The sequence below is a fragment of the Cupressus sempervirens genome, chromosome 7 (genome assembly GCF_028749045.1).
Source record: "Cupressus sempervirens isolate cs-2001-9-10 chromosome 7, ASM2874904v1, whole genome shotgun sequence".
NCBI lineage: Eukaryota > Viridiplantae > Streptophyta > Pinopsida > Cupressales > Cupressaceae > Cupressus > Cupressus sempervirens.
Genome location: NC_143124.1, coordinates 819,644,106 through 819,664,234, shown reverse-complemented (window position 1 = coordinate 819,664,234; position 20,129 = coordinate 819,644,106). Strand labels below are relative to the sequence as shown.

At 35.8% G+C, this 20,129-nt stretch overlaps 1 pseudogene; it reads left to right on the top strand.

Moving 5' to 3' along the window:
* Positions 1 to 255: 255 nt before the first annotated feature.
* LOC149549902 (receptor-like protein EIX2) lies at positions 256 to 3,833 on the top strand (annotated as a pseudogene).
* The last annotated feature ends 16,296 nt before the right edge of the window (positions 3,834 to 20,129 follow it).

Sequence of the window (20,129 nt, the reverse complement as noted above, 5' to 3'; positions counted from 1 at the left end):
CAATAATTCAGCTAGCCACAGTCATAGCCGTGCCATTTACATCAACCGTAATATTTTCTAGTCAATAGAAGTCGTGATCATTGACACCTTGCAACGAAGTTCCTCTCAAGAAGCATTTGACTCCCTTCTTATCATTTATATTTTTCGACGGATTGTTGGGCTCTGCAAGTGTCCAAAATAAACATAGTTGGTGGTTGATTCGTAGTGTTCTGTTAATGTTGCAAATTTTGAAAATTTCTTGAAGGGGATATTATATCTTTTCAGAGGGCAAAATTGAACAAACCGAAATGAAATTCTCACAGACATTGATCTGGACCTTGACGGGATTTCTGTTGTTGATGCCGATTTGTTGGGTATCTTGCTGTCCAGAAGATGAAAGAAATTCTCTCTTGGATTTCAAGTGTGGCCTTCACGACCCCTCCGATCGTATGAAATCGTGGAACAATTCCACGGACTGCTGCCACTGGAAAGGGATACAATGTGATAATGTTACAAAGCATGTTATTCAATTGGATCTCCACAATCCTTCGAGCAACGATCCGGAGATGGGTTTACGGAATTCAACCAATGGTGCTCATTCCAAGATCTTTTCCATTTCACTGTTTTGCTAGGAATACTCGAAAAGATTTTCTTTCTCCATTGATCAATCTAGAGATGCTACAACTCTTGGATTTGAGCTTCAATTCTTTCAGTGGCGTTGGTGTCCCTCACCAACTCCCTGTGCTCAAATATTTGTAGTATTTGAATTTGTCAAATGCTGGATTTGTGGGAAAAGTACCTAGGGAGTTGGGCAACATGTCCACTTTGCGACACCTGGATATTTGACCTAATTATTACATTTCGTCTTCCTCCATTAGAATTGGTAGCATGCAGATCTGGATAGGAAACCTGAGGAATTTAGAGGAGCTTCTGCCGGACGGGGTGAATATGGCGCAAGTCTCAAGCGATGAATGGGGCAAATCAATCTCCACCATGTACTCCCTTAGGCATCTTCAAATGTCCAACTATTTGCTCTCTGCCCCAATTCCCCCTTCTCTTGGAAACCTTACCAGTCTTACCGACCTCCAACTTGGTGGCAATTCCTTCTTCTCCTCCATACCTGTTCGCTTACAAAACCTTTCCAACCTTGTTTCCCTCAAGCTTAGCAACTGTGAGCTCAATGGCTTCATCCCTTCTGCTCTGTTGAGCCTCCAAACCTGCAAGAAGTTGACTTGTCTGGCAATTTCGACTTGGGAGGTGATCTTTCAAGCATTCTCCCGCCATACTCTGCATTGCTAAACAGCCTTGTTCTTACTACAACAGGTCTAATAGGAGCGATTTCGGATTCAATTGGCAACATCTCCTCATTAACTCTCTTGGATCTCTTCGACTGCTCTGTTCAAGGTAAGCTTCCACCCACCATTGCAAATCTTACACAACTTGTAATGTTGGATATCTCTAATAACATGTTAGAAGGAAGTCTGCCGCCGTTTGGGGCCAAGTCCCATTCAGGAACATCATTTCCTTTGGCCCACATTGACGTTTCATACAATCAGTTGCAGGGCTGAATACCCGCAATGTTGTTGGGTGTATTTGAGAACCTCCGCTATGTTCACTTGAGGCAGAACCTATTGATTGGTGCCATTCCATCGCTTAACATGAATCTTACGACCCTCACATCACTTGCCCTGAGCAACAATGAACTCAATGGCACAATTATTGAAAATTAGAATCAAAATAATGGTGACAACAGATTACAAAAAGATAGCTTTCAATATTCATAGAGATCTGGTTGTACACAATGTGTTACAATTTCTCTCTATTTATAGAGAGCTCTCAATGCCTCTATACTAGCAGAGATCTCTAGATTGCTGACTGAAACAAATAGTTAACTATCTTCCATCCACATGGCTAGAAGGAAGCTTGGAAGAAGTTGTCTATCCAATTTTGTTGACAGCACTGAAGTTGTAATTAACTGTTGGCTGGAGAATAAGGAATGTACACAACAAATCTGCTTAGTCAACAATAATCATTGAATTCATTATTCCAACAACAATTCCTGCGTAGTTACAGCTTGAGGTGGAGATATTCATTATTCCAACAACAATTCCTCCACTGACCAACATGAAGTCCCTTGTCCCGCTTGATCTGAGTCATAACTTGCTGACTGGCAAAATATCAGCTTCTGTTGGTCAATTACTTGACCTCGGTATGCTTGATTTGAGCAACAACTTGTTAATAGATGTCATACCTGACAGCATTTCAAATCTCTCTAAATTGAAGGTTCTTTCCCTGTTCTCTAATTGGTTAAATGGGAACCTTTCAGAGTCTCACCTTCATAATCTCTCTAGTCTGGTATCTCTAGACAGTTCGAACAATAATTTATCAGTGAAAGTCAGTACGACTTGGATTCCCCAAAGATCATTTAGAACATTGAAATTAAGATCATGCCACATGGAGGGTGAGTTACCGGCCTTCCTAAAAACTCAAACTGAAATTTTCGATTTGGATTTGTCCACAATGGATTATGGGGCAATATTCCTATGTGGATAGGGGATTCCCTTCCGCTTGAGCAACTCAATCTATCCTATAACAATATGGGATTCCCAAAAGATTGAAGATTCTGGACTTGCATCACAATAACTTTCATGGTCAGCTTCCGCTTCCTCCTCCTTCACTGATTGTGTTGGATCTCTCAGAAAACTGTTTTCATGGATCCATTCTAGCTGAAATTGGCAAGTATAAATTTAATTTCCTGTCTCTGTCTCACAATAATCTCAGTGGTAGCATTCCATCAACAATATGCAAAGCATTGTCTACGGAGATTTTGGATATTTCATACAACAGTCTTACCGGTAAGATTCCTCTAGATTTTTTCAACTGTAGCTCTATTGAAGTACTGAATTTGGAGAAGAATAGTTTAGCAGGTGAGTTACCAGTGGAGTTGGGAAACATGGCCTCGCTTCAAACACTGAAAATCAAGGGAAATCGTATAAATGGAGCTCTGCCAAGACTTGCAAACTGTGCGTAGCTGCAAATTTTAGACATGGGGGACAACAATTTAACAGGGAACATTTCATCAAATTGGATCCTAGAGCTTCTGAATCTTAAGATCAAACAGATTTGAAGGAAGTGTGCCTGTTGATATAGGCAAAGCACCTTCTCTTCAAATATTAGACCTTTCAATGAACAATTTGATAGGAGCTATTCCAGGCACCATTTTAGAGATGAAGGGCATGGCAAAGGACTCAGATAATACAAAAGTCTTTGAGTATGGATCAATTAAATATATAAAATACGTGGAGAAAATATTAATCAGAAGCAAAGGGTTGGAGATAGAGTTTGTGAGAATTTATAGATTAGTAAAATGTCTTGATCTTTCAAGCAATATATTATCCGGTCATATCCCTGAAGGAATGGGATCTCTGATGGGTTTGATCATTCTTAATATTTCAAGAAACCATATTAATGGTGGTATACCCAAATCATTGGGAAACACGGCAGAGCTGGAGTCCCTTGATCTCTCACAGAACAACCTGTCTGGAGTAATTCCTACTGAATTGCAATTTCTCACATTCCTAAGTTATTTGAATCTATTGTACAATAATCTTACAGGACAGATACCGTGAGAGGCACAATTTGCAACATTTGAAGCATCATCATTCTCGCATAATGCAGGTCTATACGGCTTCCAACTGAATGAGTCAAGGCCGCCTTTGCCAAAGGATGGAAGCAATCATAAAATCGGGGCAAGAGAGGAAATGGAAATTGATACAATTGAGGTGGGAGAGGAAGTGTGGTGGGGACTGTTAGTGGGTCTGAGTTTTGCATTTGTGTTTAATTTTATTATTTGAATTTTGTCTTAATTAAGAGATACACTGAGAATACACAAAATAGAGACAAGAGACATGATATATCGTGGCTCACCACAACTGTGGCTACATCCACAGTAAGAGCTGGGCAAATATATTATTCAGTTATTGCAACTTACAAATTAACATACATAGGGCTTTGCCCTTATATTTATACATTAGTCTTCAAGAGAAGATGAAGAGGCAAATAAGAAGAATGTGAAATGAATGGACATGATAGTTGGACTTCACATGCAACAATCTCCCACTTGAAGTTCAACTCATGCTACAACCTCATATCTGAATATCCTCCCACTTAAACTCTACTTTCCCTTACCAAATCTCATGGTAAGAAATTGTCAAAAAAAATCTTCATAGCTGGAATGGCAGCCACAGCTAATTGCTAATCACATCCAACTATCCATACAACATCAGTAGATTTATAACCACGTAATCAAGCCACAATAACTCGCCAAATATACCATCTTCCAACAAAACACACCAAAAAGACATTGATGTGCAAAACGACTAGAAGACCATTATAGAGAAATTTAAATTGCATGAGCAATGTCAACTATAAGTTGACTCATTCTACCAATCAACACATAGAAGGCATGGCATTAACTTGAGATGATCTGTGAACCGTAACCAACCTGTTGCAAAAATGACATTTTCCAAGTCCTCATGAAAAGACCATGTATTGTTGTTAAAAACCAATGAAGTACAACAACAATAGATGACCTCAAAAAACCCTTGGAAGGAACACCAACGCAAATCATAACTCATCCTTCTACCAATACCACCAAGTGCTCAGCTATGTCAAGTATGATCTCCTTTACCTCCCCATATGAGAGCATTTACAACACCCAAACACCATGAATGAAAGCTTCTATAAACAAGAAGATCAAACTCCAAACATTCCAAAATTAGGAACAATATCAACCATCTCCTAAATGTATAAGGAGATAAATCTGTTGAATAGACCAAGTGTGGGGAGTGAGAATGCTCCTCCAGGATACACCAAGTCTCAATGACTTCTCCATGAACAATCTCCACTAGGTCCATAATGAACTCACATCCATCCACAGGCGTAGGCTCCTCAGACTTCATGTTGAAACTTCCAAAGAGAAACCGTCTCAACAAATGTTCTCTAAACCAAGAGAAATGTAGCCTCACCCAAGCCTCTTAGTTCTCAAGAGCACCTCCATGGTCAATCCGCCAAGGTACTCGATACCAAGAGCACTAACCAAGATCAATTGTCAAAACTCCCACTGCAAATTTGCATAGCTTGGAAACACAACATGACAACTTGACCTCTACAAATTAGAACATCATGCTCTAAAGAGCATAACCTACCATGAGAACCTATATCATGTCAATGCTCTAATCTAGAATCAGGAGCTTGCCATGACACAATAACATACATCTCCAATTATGTGGAGGAAACCATCTCATGACAACAAAAATTCTTGCTAAAACTCCCATTGCACTATGACAGTGAATTTTCCATGGTATTAAAAAAATAAAAAAATAAATGATACCAAATATCACACTAAAGCTGCAATTTCTCCATAACTTGGATAAGTAAAACCAAACCAACATTTTCCATAACAAAACATTGACAAGTTCCTCCTCTTTGAAAACTTTCTTTGTCTGTGATATATCTACGTACAACCTCCTCTTTGTAACCCCATGTTTCTTCATTATTTTCAGCATCCTTCCTCGACCAATGGCACATGTCATCCACCTTTGTGCTCTATCTCTCCTCTTACTCTTTTCCTATTGTGTTGGGCACACAATTTCTTTTTCAAGATTGCAAACAAATAATTCTTCTTACATAGGAAGAGGAACTCCCAGACTAACGGTGTAGACAAATCTTGATTTATTCTTTTTGCAGTCTAATAGTAATATTATTAATCCACAAAGTAAAATCAATTTGTAAATTAAACTCTATCATTCTTCATTTCTCTCCAATCTCATTTTAGCTTAACTCTTCAACTTCTTACCATGAATTGTGTTATCTTTCTAAGTTTTTGTATGCATAGTCATATGTGCCTAAAGAAGCCCGCGTGAAATTTCTTTTGGCCAAGAGAACCAATAATATCTGTAGGGGAGGATAATTGTACTAGAAAACTAGACTGAGTTATTTAATTTCTTTAAAACAAGTTCATGGGTGACAATCCTTGTCTGCATCATCACACTAGGCTAGACATACTCTTTGTTGCCAAATAACAGGAGCTGCTATGCCTCAGTAATGTATTCAAATAATATAGAGTTTTCCATAAAGATTTCTCTCTGTCGTTATGCTCCAATACTTCTAGTCACAGAGTTAGTGTGCTTCAAGTCACATGCTCAGTGACCTCTGTTTGAGGATTCCTTATGGATTTTTGTACCTTATTCAATATAGGAGCCTCCCAAGTAGGAATTTCTTGCACCAGCAACACCGTCAATCTTGGATCAGAAAAGATGAAAATTTAATGTTTTAAGCACCATGTCCCCTGATTGAATCCCCCTTTGCTCCCGCTTTCCTCACTTCTGGAGCCTTATTTTTCAATGGGTTCTTCCTAGTCTTTGGACTGGTATTTTATATTTTGGTTTTTTGGATCTTACACGCTTTAATACCAATTGTTAATTTAAGAGATAAACTAAGAATACACAAAATAGAACAAGAGACACGATATATCATGGTTCACCACAACTATGGCTACATCCACACTGAGAGCAGAGAAAATATATTATTCAATCATTACATCTTATAGCTTAACATACATAGGGATTTGCCCTTATATTTATACATTATTCTTCAAGAGAAGACAAAGAGGCAAATAAGAAGAATGTGAAATAAATGGACATGACTGGTCCACTCACAATAGGTGTATAATAATAATGTCAAAGGCCATACTTAAGAATAGTGTATTCAATCTAAGGACTATTTTTCCCCACCATGAGGTGCATTTAATTTTGTCAACCTAGGAACATATACTTGAAATGGTCAGCATAGTATGTGCAGTAGGTTTCTTAATGAGTCATTATTCTTATGCTACAGGAAAGTAAAATGCAAGGAAAGAACCTACACTAGTGCTATAATTAACTAACACACTTAACTCTTTACTTAAATGAATACTGGAAATGCAATTAAATACTAATATATATTCCAACTTAGTTCATCTACTATAATTGTTCTTACAAATGCTGCAAGAACACTCACAAAGTATGATGCTACAGGAAGGAACTTATAACTTCTACCTGCAATACTAAAGATGCTTGAAAACAAATATATACTACTCTAATCTAATCCACCTCCCAAGTGAGCCCCCTTGGTTGGCTTCTGCTAATCTACTAACATAGAATGTTAACCAAGAGCTATTTCATTATGTTCGAGAAATTTATTACATGAGAACGATACATAAAATTGTAAAAACAACTCACTACAAGAGTCAACAGTTTCTTGTCATAAACTTTCTTCTAACTTCTAACACTATTGGTCTGATCCCTATAAATAGAAGATCGACACTTATATAGAAACATAAAAGCAAAACAAACAAACTTCAAATCTGCTAGAGAAAAAGAAGAAAAGATAATAGCTCACGAAATGAATAATAAAGTCTGGACAACTGCCTTGACACAATAATAAATGCAGATAAATATAATAATTCTTCATAGCTCCTCCATTTTAGTGGTTGTGTCCCTTGGTACCATTATGACTCTTTCCATCATGGCTAAACCTTAATGTCTTTTCTCCTTGAATGTTGTTGGCTATCTTCAACGTTTCCCTTTGAATACTTCTGACCATCTTCAGCTTCCTTTGCTAACAAGTTAGTTATTATGTAGAGATATTTGCAAATAAGCATTATCAAATTAAATTAAAATATTTGAACACACATTCTTATGGTTATATGAAATATTGCATTAGAAAAATATGACATACTATCTACCCATAGATTGATCATAAGTTTACAAATGTCTTGGTGGAAGTAAAATAGAGTGTTTAAAACTATCATAAAATAGAGGCAATAATTAGCCTCATCATCTATCCCCTGGTAAACTGGGGCTTTTCCTCAACCATTGCATTTTCTAGTCAGTGACCTGAATTCTCCAACTTTAATCCTTCCTCTCTTGCTACTCTTGAAGGTGTAGTAGAATCCTCGTGTTCTCTCCCAAACTTACCTTCCATTTTCCTCCTACAGCTTGTCAAGTTTGTTAGCATTAATATCATACAGGGGCCACATGAGCATTGGAGGTTGCATAGTAAGTGGGCACCATAGTTTTGGCCTAGCCTATTTCCCCAACTCTATATACTTTGGAAGTTGGTGAAGGGTGGCCTCTAAATTGATAGGACTATATGGCTCTGATCTTTTAAGTGTCTCAGGTAATCTAGCCCACTTACTTTTAGCACCAACCATTGCTCTTTGAAAGGAAAAGTAAGGTAGGTTCTCATATTTTGCATAGACCTTGGTTATAGTAGTGAAGATTCTGTCCCTTACTCCCTTCTTCTTATCTCCATAAGTTAATCTAAACCAACCCCTAAGAATTTCTTCTAGTTTACTGCTCTCAGCTCTTAATGATAGAGGCTCTATTTTTTCCTCATCTCTGTAATTATTCAATTGTCTATCATAATTAGCTTCATTATGCATCCAGAACATCAAAGCCCTCATATGTATATCCCCTATATAGAGTAAAGGATTCCATTGAGTTTCTACTAGAATGATAAAATTGTGCACACATAACTCATAGAGCAAGTTCTGCTACCAGGATGGAAGAGTCTGGTATAAACCATAGAATTCCTAAGTTGATTTGAATTCTACATTTATGTTCTTGAGGGTTAGCATAAGTTAGAATAAAAGGAATTGTTCATTTAAAGACATAGCATAAATCTGAGGTGGTGGTCTACAAGGAAGCGCTTGATCAACCAATTTGAGGGCATGATCCATCCTTTGTCTTTGATTTTCCAATTGCTCTTTCAAATCTGTAATTTCCTCACCTAGGGATGTACTATGACTTTCTTCATTTTCTTCCTCTCCTCTTCCCATAGGGTTGCAACAAGCATATGTTGTCTAAACAACTGGAAAATAAGTTTTTGCAGTGTAATGGAACCACTATCCTTTTCATAGTTATTGTTCTTTTTCCTCTGTTCCTTCCATAACTACTTTACAAAATCTTTAAGCGATGTTGGTTTATAGGGAACTAGGCCAGTGTTTGAATAAACTAATTCATTCATTATGGGAACTATTTGTTGGCCTATTGGGAGATCATTTTGATTTTCATTTACTTCAACCCTACATTCCTCATTAGGGTTTTAGGAATGTTTGCAGTTTTAGGGTGAGAAGGAGAATTATCGTGCACAATTTGTACTAGGGATTCTTTAGTGGATGGTTTGGATGAAGTAGACTAAGCTTCTATTGTCACTTTAGAAATTTATCTCCTCATTCTAGGACTTCTTCTCATAGGGGTCTCCTCTGGTATCACAACCTTCTTCCCACTTCTTCCTTTTGGTGTCTCTACTGTAAGAGTAACTGTTGTAGGACTTGTCTTAGTTTTATTTTTCCTTGCAACTATAGGTTTTGGCTTTTCTACTATAGGAGCCGAGGTCTCCTCTTGTAATTTCCATTTTCACTTTGCTTGGGTAGAGGTAGGTTTTTGAGTCTCTTGAATAGGTAAAGACACATTTTCTTGCACATTCTCTTGCACATTGCCAATTTCAGCATCTTGAGTGCTTTTCTTAGTAGGTTCATTAGTGGGAGCTACATTCTCTTCATTGGGCTATTTTTTAATGATAGCCTGGGGTTGTAGGGTTTTAGCTTGGACAAATTCTTCCCATGACATGGGAGAGGCATCCTTAAGTGACCTTTCTATGAGTAATTTAATTAGGGCATGATAGGTGATACAATTGTCCTTCCCCTTTTGGGTTTCTTCAGCACTAATGCATAACATGTTATACAAGAAATTGGAAACATTCATTGGATAATTGTGCCTTATACAGCTAAGCAATTTAAAATGATGTGCATGTAAATATGAAAATCTTCCTTCACAAGTGAGGTACCTAATAATGTGTATAGCCATCTCATTGAATGGCGGTAGAAGAGACATCCTTTTACAACCTTGCTTGGTGATATCCAACTGAGGATTAGTTGGTATGAAAAACTGAGCCCTGGCTGATCTTGCATCATGCATAGTAGGATACTGTTCTCCTATTGCTGGTAACCCAATTACTTGTACTATTCGCTCTTCTATAGCAAAAACCATTAAACCCCATATAGTATCTTCTCCCTCATTAAATGTTCTTGTAAATTTCGTGGCTAATTCTTCATCAAATGCAGTTAAACTTAGGAAATACCCTAACCAGCCACACACATTAAATCTCCTCACTACCTCTACATTTGAGAGTAAAATAATATGCTCCACTGGTTCTCATTGCTACAATTTTCCACCCATTCTACTTGACAATTTCACTCTCTACTTTGCTTGCACTATTTCCCTTCTATGAATCCAGGCTTTCTTTTGTTGTTGTTTTACAGACCCATTTTCACATTTCATTTTTTAGCTAATTAATGTCATAACAATTCATTATGAGTAGTAATAATGTGGTTTATCATGGATATGTGAAAATTGTCTAAAAATGGAATTTGGATCACTTGAAAATTAAATATGGGTCATATCACAATTTGACAGTAACAAATCATTTAAGAATAAGGGGTACGGCACCTAGACACTTGCGTACTTATAGCAATTGAGTTTCATAAATAAAAGAAGTATAAAGATTTGGGAATTTTTTTTTTTATGAATAAATAGGAATGTCATTGGGTTTTAGTAACCTTCCCTACCCCCTACGAAATATTGACAAGTGTCCACACTTGTCAGACTTAGTATAGGGTATAACTGGCATAACACTGCCATAATATAAATAATGCAACATTATATATAACTAGTGAAATCGATGTACTATAAATGAATAAAGATTTGAAAAGCTTATACCTATGAATTGATTGTTGCACATACCAAAAAGTGGTGGAAAGTACATCAGCAGTGATAACATACGTCAGCAAAATTGCAGTGTTTATTGAAAGCATTGTAAAATGATGATGTGGAAGGTGGATGGGTGGTAGGTAAAGAAGTGAGATGAGTTGGAAAAGAAGAAATTAGAAGATGAATGGAGAAATTTGAAACTTTATGTGGACATAAAGTTTTTATTATGGGCATGCATGAAGAAATTAATATTGAAGAGCTGCAGATAGGAGGTCAGCACCTTCTACTGCAAGAAGAGTAACCTGGTGTGCATTTGAATTTAGTCGTTGAAATTGTTGCAGGAAGTCCTCTTTTTTTTGGGGCCATTTATATTACTTGAGTCTATGGCCATTGACTAATAACTTAAAAGGCACTAGATCAACGGTAGTTAATTAGATGGCTCCATTTGCAAAGACATGGTTAATTTCATATGGACCCAGCCATCATGTTTATAGCTTGCCTAGCATATCTTTAAATCTAGAATCATATAGCAATGCCCAATCACCAACTTGAAATTGTTTGTTGCTAATATGGGAGTCATGCCATTGTTTCCTTTGCTTCTGTATAATTTCAGTGCATTCTAGAGTAGCCTTGCACATTTCATCCAAAGAATTAAGATGTAGAAGATGTTCTCACTATGCTGTAGGAAGTTCAATGTTAAGCTCCAGTGTAGTTCTTAAAGTTTTATGTTCAAATTCAATGGGGAGAATTATTATTTTCCCATATAGGATCTCAAATGGTGTGAACCCTATAGTAGTCTTCCATGTTATTTTGTAGGCCCAAACAGCTTCTAGTAATCTGCTATTCCAATCCCTATGGTTCAAATGAACTATTTTTGTTAAGATAGCCTCTATCTCTCAATTTGTGACTTCTTCTTGTCCATTAGTTTGAGGGTGATAGGGGCTTGATTTTTAGTGCCTAATATTATATTGTTTCATTAGTTTTATGACTAGATTAGAAGTAAATTGAGAACCTTGATTAGTGACTAGTTCTTTAGGTACACCATAGTGAGTAAAGATTTCTTCATATAGAAATTTTGCAATTTGTGATCACAAGAATGTTTTATGGCTTTGAATTTAACCCATTTTGTTAGGTAGTCAATGCACACAAGGATATATGATTTCTCATTGTATGGAGGATCAATTTTACCAATGAAGTCCATACCCCATTTTTCAAATGGTGTTAATGTCAGTTGTGGATTGAGAGGAATTTCATATGTTCTTATTGGTCATCCCATCCTTTGACACTTGTCACACTTCTGTGTATAGTTGGTTGCATCTTTGTGAAGCGTAAGCCAATAGTAACTAGTTATTAAAATTTTCAAGGTTGTTCTTTTTGCTGCAAAGTGCCCCCCACATGGTTCATTATGACATGCATGTAGAATGCCATATGTCTCATCATCTCTCACACACCTTCTCATAACTTGATCAGGTCTAGTGTAAAATAAGATATTATCAATCCAAGAGAAATGGAAACTTTTCTCTACAAGCAGATTATTTTCCTTGTAAGAGAAATGTTCTAGCATTTTATTAGCTAAAATATAGTTAGCAATGTCTGCATACCATGGAGTTTGAACATCAATATGAAATAAATGATCATTTGAAAATGCATCATCTACCAAAGTAGTGTCATTCTCATCATGGTGGATTCTTGATAAATAATCAGCTACCACATTGGCTCTTCCAGGCTTATCAACGATGGTGATATCAAATTCTTGCACCAATAGTAACCATCTTGCTAACTAGCCTATTATAGTAGGTTTGTTCATGAGATATTTAATTGTTGCATGATTAGTATGAACAAATATGGGATAGCCAGTTATGTAATGCCAGAATTTTTTTAGAGCATAAACTACTGCTAATAGTTCTTTTTTAGTCATTGTGTAGTTTAATTCTGGTCCATGAAGACTCTTGCTAATATAATATATTGCATTTTCAAAATGTTGAGATTGCTGTCCTAGAACTACACCTATGGCATAGTCAGAAACATCTATATATATGTGAAAAGGAAAAGTCCAATCAGGGCCTTGTAAAACTGAGGCTATAATTAGAAGTTTCTTAAGCTACAAGAAGGCTTCATTGCATTCAAAAGTCCAAATGAATTTAGCTTCTTTAGTCAATAATGTATACAAGGGACTAGCTATTTTACTAAAGTCTTTTATGAAATGTCTATAATATCTAGCATGACCTAGAAAATATCTTATATCTTTTAGTTTTGTGGGTATGGGCAATATTCGAATTACCTCTATCTTAGTTGGATCCACTTGTATTCCTGCAACTTATATGAAATGACCAAGTACCACACCTTCCTACATGAGCATGAAACATTTTTCACTATTAAGTGCCAAATTATGTTCTTGACACCTTATCAGAACTTTTTCGAGATTCATCATGGCTTCCTCAAAGGTGACTCCAAATATTGTGAAGTCATCCATATATATTTCCATATAATCATGTGATATATCATCAAAGATGCTAATAACAGCTTGTCAAAATATTACAAGAGCATTACATAGACCAAATGGCAAAATAGAGTATGCAAAAGTACCCCATGGGCATGTGAATGTGGTTTTATCTTGGTCTTCAGGAGCAATACTATTTTGGTTATAACCACTATACCCATCTAGAAAAGAGAAATACTTCTTTCTAGCTAGAGTGTCTAGAACTTGATCTATGAATGGTAAAGGAAAGTGATCCTTTTTGGTGGCCTTGTTCAATTCTCTATAATCTGCACAAATATGTCATTTCCCTCCCTTTTCGGGCACTATGACTAGGGGTGACACCCTTCTACTATCGGATATAGGATAAATAAAACCAACATCAAGCAATTTTTGCAATTCAATTTTAACTATTTCTCTAAGGCTTGGATTTATCCTTCTCTAGGGTTGATGGAGTGGTAGACACCCTTCATTGATGTATATTCTATAAGTGCATAATGTAGGATTCAACCATTTCATATCACCATAGTCCCATGCAAAAAACTTTTCATGCTTTTGAAGTAGCTTTGTTAATTGTTCCATTTGTGTGGATGATAATTTGGGGTTAATATGAAGATTATGGCCTTTGGACAGCTCAATAGTAGTGGTAGACTCTATCATAGCAGCTTTAGAAATTGGACTTGTATCCAACTCACATGATAAAAGTTGATGAAGAATGTCTGGTTCATTGAGGAAAGTATAACTCTCATCACATTCCTCATATGTGGTTAATTCTAACATGAAACTTTCAAATACATCTTTTTCTACCACACAATTGTTAGTAAGAATACTCTGAAGTACTGAATCATCTTCCTATAGCTTTAGAAAGGATTGTCTATGTAACATCATAAGTTGTGCTATAGAGTTTAATTCTTCTTCTCCATCCCCTAAATCTAGCCAGACAAATGTGCTTAAATTTGGTAATGGTTGTGCTGGAGGATACAAATCAAATTTCTTTGTTACTTGGCCATTTGATATGGTCATATTTCCTGCTCTACAACTTATATTTACATCATATGTAGCCAACCATGGTCATCCTAGGATGATAGGGTAACCAGATAAATTAACTTTGGGAGATAGAATCATAAAATCTCCAGGATACTCTAGAGAGTCTAAGGTTACAATTATGTTTTCTATCATCCCATTAGGAGTGATAGTAGAACTATCTACAAGTTGTAGAATTATTGGAGTAGCCCTTAATCCTTCTATTTTCAAGTTATTCATAGTATCCTTGGTCATGACATTTATAGCAGCACCAAGATCTATTAAAGCATTTTTAACAGACTAACAATTTATACTCACATTCACAACTGGACTACCTAGATCAGAATATTTTGGAATGACCAATTTTCCTAACATAATGTCAACCAATTGTCCCACATCATGGACTATAGTTGGGTACTTTTTCTTCCTCCCAGGCTTCTTGAAGCAGGCTTCTCTAATGGATTTTCCATAGATAGGATTATATTTAATAGCTTGGAATAAGGGTATTTGGACATGCATGTTCTTCAAATGATCAACAATATCAAAAGATTGTTCCTTTATTTGTACAGGTTTACTTTGTACAAGCTTCTCTAGAAAAGGAGGTTCCACCACTGGTTGAGCTTGGGCTGAGATAGTGACATTGGTTGGGTCAACCTCTTTAGAGACTGGGGGTTTTGATACTATAAGAGTATCTAGTATTTTAGTTATAAGAGGCAATTTAGGCACTAGTAAAGTTGTACCAGATCTCAGATGTATATTTGCAACATTCAAAGCATAAGTAGGATATTACTGAGCATCAACAATATACATGTGTTGTTGTAGTTGCTAGTTATTTGAATTTGGCTAAGGTTGTGTAGGTAACTATGTTTGCTTTTGAGGTCTAGGATTCACAGGTGGTGGCATTAGTGCAAGTTGTTAAGCTAGGGGTGGTAATTGTGGAGTACTAGTATTTTGGTTAGCCCACTATTGAGGTCCTCTCCTGGTTTGTAGACTACCAATTCCCCTAGGATGGTTGCCATTGGTTATGTTGGTTCTGTCATTGGTTATTCTATCTATTGGGCTAGGATGTTTGGGAGTTCTAAGGCCATTGGGGTTGTTGCAGATTATTTTGCCAAGAATTACTCCAATTAGGTTGATTATATTGTGGGGGGGGCTTGGGGATTACAGTTTTTCCATTGATTACCATATAAATTTGAATTTTGCAAAGGGTCCTGAGGCATACCTTAATGTTGGGCCCATGGTTGGCATTGAGCAACAAAGAATACTTGCTCATCATCTCTATCTATCTTGATGTACTTAGTTGGAAGATGTTGGTTCTCCATGCTAGCAGCCAGTTTGCATTGGCAATCCTTCTATTGCTTCTAGTAATGAGGGCAATATTCAGCTAGTTGTAATTCAACTTCTACATGCTTCTTCTTTGCAATCATCATGTCAAGATGTGTAGTGACATCATTTATGATGTCCTACTTGAAATCTGACAATAGGTTATATATCTCAAGCTTTGAAATACCATGACTGATTCCATTAGTGACTATGGAATGAGGTCCTCGGCCTTTCTTCATAGTTGACCTTGAATAGTTTTGACAGATTTTCTTGAGGTCATCCCAAGAAGATTTATATACATCACCACCAACCATTAGGTCTAGTGCTTCTAGACAATTATCATTCACACCTCACAAAAAGACTAGCTTTTGTGAATCCATAGACAACACATGTTGAGGGTTGTCTGCGATGTATACAAGAAACATGAAACATAGTCTTCCAATGTTTCTTCCTCCTTTTGTGATATCTTGAAGATATCATCTCCTCTTGAATCGGATGCTTTGCAATACTCTTTATATTTATCCAGAAATAGAGTTTGCATTTCATCCCAAGTTCCTATTGCATTAGCTCCTAAGTCCATGAACCATCCTAAAGCTGACTCTTTCAATGTTTTTGGAAATAATTTGAGCTTATGGGCATCAGTGTTGTAGTCAAAACTATGACAGAGTATGTCAAATTCAAACAAGAAAGTATCAGGGTCTTTGGTTGCAGGGCCATAAAACTTTGGAAGATCAGCTGCAGGTATATTCTTGAGATTATCAATATTTATGAGGCTTGGAAGAGGAAATGGAAAAGTAGGTTGTGCCATTACTGGAGGAGATTATCAGGTTGTTTCTGAAAAGGAACATTGGGTATTGGATTATTAACAACTAGTGGATTTGGAGCATTATTATCAAGGAAACTGACCAAAATTTGAGCAAAAGGTTGAAGACCACTCGTATCTATAGGTTCTACTCTTGAGGATGATTTTTTAGGAAAAATAGGGCTTGCATCTTCAAAAGGCAACTCAACTTCTTCTTCTTCAATTTCTTCATTCAAATTAACAAACTCCTATCGAAGAAATCTACTATATTCATCTTGTCATCTTCCTCTTTGATGCATAAAATTGAATTCTTCACACTAGTGAAGAAATCTTTAAAATTGCAAATTTCTAAATTAAAAAAAACTTAATTAAGAACTATGACTCAAGAATGCTCCTAGTTTGACACTATCCGCGACAACAGTGCCAAAAATGGTCCACCTCACAATAGGTGTATAATAATCATGCCAAAGGCCATACTTAGGAATAGTGTATTCAATCTAAGGACTATTTTTCCCCACCATGAGGTGCATTTGATTTTGTCAACCCATGGACGTATACTTGAAATGGTCGGCACAATATGTGCACTAGGTTTCTTAATGAGTCATTATTCTTATCCTGCAGGAAAGTAAAATGCAAGGAAAGAACCTATACTAGAGCTGCAAGAAACTAACACACTTAACTCTTTACTGAAATGAATATTGGAAATGTAATTAAATAATAATATATATTCCAACTCAGTTGATCTACTATAATTGTTCTTATAGATGCTACAGGAACACTCACAAAGTATGATGCTACAAGAAGGAACTTATAACTTCTACCTACAATACTAAAGATGCTTGAAAAAAAATCTATAATACTCTAATCTAATCCACCTCCCAAGTGGGCCCCCTTGGTTGGCTTCTGCTAATCTACTAACACAAAATCTAAACTAGGAGCTATTTCATTATGTTCCAAAAATTCATTATATGACAACGATACATAAAGCTGTAAAAACAACTCACTACAAGAGTCAACAATTTCTTGTCATAAACTTTCTTCTAACTTCTAACACTATTGGTCTGATCCTTATAAATAGAAGATTAACACTTATATAGAAACATAAAAGAAAAACAAACTAACTTCAAATCCACCAGAGAAAAAGAAGAAAAGATAACAGCTCATGGAACGAATAATAAACTCTGGACAACCACTTTAACACAATAATAAATGTACAAAACTATAACAATTCTTTATAGCTCCTCCATATTAGTGGTCATGTCCCTTGGTACCGTTATAACTCTTTCCACTGCGGCTAAACCTTAATGTCTTTTCTCGTTGAATGTTGTTGGCTATCTTCAACATTTCCCTTTGAATACTTCTGACCATCTTCAACTTCCTTTGCTAACATGTTAGTTATTACATAGAGATATTTGCAAATAAGAATTATAAAATTAAATTCAAATATTAGAACACACATTCTAATGGTTATATGAAAGAGTTGTATGTAATTGAGAAAGGATTGTTTTCTATAATTATGTGCTCTTAGGAGAATCTTAGCTATTGGCTAATGATTAAACTTGGAGTCTTTTTGAATGATTGTATTAATATGTATGAATTGATGTTTTTATGAATAAAGTATTAGTATTTGTGTGGATCCCTATTTTGGCCTTTGATCAATTAAGCAATCCTTGAACATGTTGAGAAAAGATTGTATGTGATTGAGAAATGGTTGTTTGTAATTGAAAGTGAGTTTTTGATAGTATGTGTTTAGACATTGTCTAACCATTTCATAGGGTGACTAAAATTACAATTATTATTAATGAAAATGCTAAATTATAATTGTTAATGAACATATTTACAAATCATAGAGGAATTATAAAAAAAATAAAAATCATGGCTTTCTCAATTTGTAAAATACAAATAAGGTCTTTGGACTTAATTGCTAGCTTCTCCTTCAATGGAAAGAATATTATTGTTCATTACAATTATTAACATGTCTTAAACTCTAAACCTTTGTATCATGTGCACTACTATGGATATAATCTTAGCCATATATATCTATCATGTAATATCCCCCATCTTTTAGGCCCTTAATGAAGTTCCTAGCCTTTCATTCTCTAAAGGCTAAGTGGAGAAATAAGGAGAAATAAATTAAATTAAAGTCAATAAATAAATAAATCTAAAGCCAACTTTATATTTAATTAATTTAATTTCTAGAATCACAACTAATTTATGTATTAGAATGGGGGAAGCTTCTAGAGAGTGCAATTAAATAATATTTTATTTCCTTCTAGAAGGGTGAAGGAAAAGAATCTATAGAGGTGAGAGCTTCATTGATAGGCATCTATTTTTTTACTTATTTTATTATTGATTTCTTTGAGCTTCGAGCAAGGGTTTCAACATTTTCTACTAGAGAACAAAGTTCTTTTGTGTGCCTTCATTTGAGTTGGTGAAATACCCACTGAATTTAGTATTGGGAGGACATCATACATGTGTTCTATTTGAGCATATTGGTGAAAGATCCTTTGAAGGATTGCAACTATTGGAGAAAATATATGTACTATTATTATACTTTTTTTGTGTGGTTATTTGTTGGGGGCTAAGTCATCTCCTTTGGGGATACACCTGCCTTGTACTATATCAAGTGGTATCAAAGATAGTTGATCTTGTGCATTTGTTACTTTGGTTTCCAAAGATCTTGGAAGATTCCTTTGAGAAATTGAATGTTAGGGTTATTGCAAATCTCTATGATCCTATGGAGACTAAGGTTTGAGAGAAGGTTAAAGAAGATTTCAGATCTAAGATGGAGTTGATGAAGAAAGATATGGTCATTGAGATCAGGAGAGCTATAGTTGTTGTACCTAGTGTTGAGAAAATGGGTGTTGCACACATTGCATAATATTATTTTATTTTATTATTTTATTTTATCATGTAATGTTTTTCCTAGATGGACATGCAACATGTAAAGATTCCCATGGGATATATTTGATGAGTTGTATTGTAACATTGTGATAATATTTCAAGTAATTATTTAATATTGGAGAAAAGAATTAAATGCCAAATATTATATGTGAGTTCAATAGGTTAGGTAGCACATGGTTTTAGCACATGGTTTATGTAATACCACTTAGTGGTTTTATGGGACTTGCTACTATATAAGTAGCCACAAGGGTAGTTGTTGTAGAGTGATAAGAGTAAGAGTGAGAAAGGCAAGAGTCAAGCGGGACAAGGCTTGAGAGGTTAGCCGAGGGAGCATTTGTGAAGGTTGGAAGCATGGCATGGGATGTGTGGATTCATGCTTGTTCACATAGTTTGCTCAGTTGTGGCTATGGCCATGAAGGCTTCCATGGTTGTATGGCAATGGTATTTTTTGTTGAATAATACATGGTGATGGATTCTTTTGGAGGCTGGGTTTTTTTCCCTCAATGAGGGTTTCCCAGGGTATATCTTGTGTCACAATTTTGTGGGTATGTTGTTTATTCTCTTGCATGTGGATTTTAATTTTGTATTTATTTAAGATCTATTATGGGTTATGTGGAAACGGTTATATTCTTTCTTTCCAAGTTTCCTTACAAGTGGTATCAGAGCTATGGTTTTATTATTGTAACCCTAGATTGAATCCATGGGAATGCATGAGAGGATAAAAGAAAGGGCAAGATATATGAGTTGTTTATTGAAAATCTGAGGGTTTTGGATTTGCTATTATGATGGGATGTTAAAATATTTGGGC